Consider the following 2,218-nt stretch of genomic DNA (forward strand, 5'->3'; position numbering starts at 1 on the left):
GCTTCGGTCTCGCCATTTTGTTGGGAGGACGTCATCAAAGGTGAACTGTTGCTTTGAGTCTGTGTTTGGAGGAGCTCTTTCAGTTGTCTGAGGCGATGTTTAGGAGGCTTCGTCGTCAATGTCAGAAACATAGACCCTTTCAGTATTGTCCTCATTCATGAACAGATGCTCAAATTCATCTGTTGGAGGTACCTCTTCATAGGATTGGGGGGTGGAGCTTTCCTCAAAGACTGATGATGCATCATCACGTGTTAGAGGAGCTATCACCGGAGCTACCATCGGTACGCTTTCTTTGCTTGTCTTGGTCAAGGCTTGCAAGAACGAGGAGATGCCATTTTCTCTGTTAGGCAATTTCTCCAGGGCTTTTGTGGAGGTCATCATCATGACATTATCACTCATGTCATGTTTGCTTCCTGATGGCTCTTTTCCTCTGCCTGAGGATGCTGCTTTGCTAGTACTTTCAGAGGATGTGCTTCTTGTTGACGAAGCTTTTCTAGCCTTGATTTTTGCTTGTTCCTTTGCCCAGAGGTTTAAGGATGGGGAGCTATGCAGGAATGAGGATGTTGGCAGTGGTTGAGGATCAAAGGATGTTCGCACAAATGGCGTTGTTGGCAGTCTCCATGGATCATCAGCATAGGTGGAAACCCTTTGCTGCTTGTGTTGTCTCTCAAGATCTGCAAGTTGAGCCTTGAGAAATTTCATTTCAGCTTCCTTTTGTTGGAGACCTTGTGGAAGTTGTAGTCCTGAGGAGTTGTGAACTAGCTGGAGGAGTTCATGATGTAGCTCAAGTATTTTGGTTTTGACCTCATAGATGATACCTTCTAGCTCTTGAACCCTGCTTGTTAGATTTTCATGAGTCTTTGTGATATTGTTTTGTTGAGCTAAGATGGCGTTGAGAGCCTTGTTTTGGGCAACAACATTTTCACTTTGCCAATTCAGGGTGGCTTCAGCAGCTGTAATTGACTCAGGAACACCGGTTGCACCAACAGTTGTTGGGTTTTTGATTTTCCAGCTATGTTTGGTTTTTTGTTGGGTGTTCTCGAAGGAGGTTAAGGGTGGGAATTCAACTTGGTACTCTGGGGAGGAAGGAAACGGAGGTGTTGTTCCGAGCATACAACATTCATCTACCTGGGTAGGTGGATGTCTCAGTCTGGATGGTTGTGCCTGTTTGGGTTTTGGTTTTGAATCACCATACAGGACATAGCAGTCAAACTTTCCTGATGGTTCTCCAAGCAGACCAACATTTGGATCTCCAGCCTCGTATCGTTTCTTTAGGGCATTTTGGGATCCCTTTTTCTTTTTCCTTTTGGTTTCCTCCTTGTACTCAAGTTCGTATGCTTCGTCCAGGCATTCCTGGCAGTCACATACATCGAACGGGAAGTGTGGTTCCTCTGCCGGTTGCAACATGCTTATCGTAGAGAAAATTTCTCTTCGATCTTGCCTTGCAAATCGAACCTCAACTTGTCCGTCCTGGTGGCGGACAAAGTCAGGGGCTGTGGTTGTCTGAACCGGTGCTTGGTGGATCTGTTCGTAATTGGTTATCCATTTTTCAGGCAGAAGCTTTGTAAGTTCTTCTCTGGATAACTGTTTTGGAACATATGTGCAGGTTGGTGTGGCGTTGGAGTCGATGTCTACGAGTAGAGCATCGCCAGAGTTATCCTGCGATCCGGGAACCATGATGTCCAAAGAGTGGTTTTGGACACGATATGCCATCTGGTAATGAAACGTGGCCTGAAAGGTATTGACCTGTGGCGTACCACCGATCTGGATCTGGGCTTTCAAGGCTGTGAGTAATGAAGGATCATTAAGTGGCATATTAAAGTTGGGATAGAAGGTGACGAAGACAGTTCCGGCGTTTAACGTGGTCTGGATGGTACCTATGCAGGCATGCTGGTACTCCACGAATCTAGTATCGACTAGGGCGATACGAGAGAACGCAGGTAGTCCTTTTCTTCCATGGAAGGTTAGGGCTAGTCTTATGGCACCGAAGTGGATATGTGTATATCCTTGGGATAGACAGATCCTTGGAAGATCTGAGGGGAGAGTGAGAGGGACGAGGTGTTCAGAGGTTGTTGCTGGGAGTTGGTGTGAATCAAACTTGGAGGTTTGCACAAACTCTTTAACAACTGGGTTTGACGCAGAACTGACTAATTGTTTTGCTTTTTTGGAGAGGGAATTTTGGGGTTTTCTGAAGACACTATAAGGGTTAACTAAAGGT

This window comes from Helianthus annuus, chromosome 16, assembly GCF_002127325.2.
Source record: "Helianthus annuus cultivar XRQ/B chromosome 16, HanXRQr2.0-SUNRISE, whole genome shotgun sequence".
Classification (NCBI taxonomy): domain Eukaryota; kingdom Viridiplantae; phylum Streptophyta; class Magnoliopsida; order Asterales; family Asteraceae; genus Helianthus; species Helianthus annuus.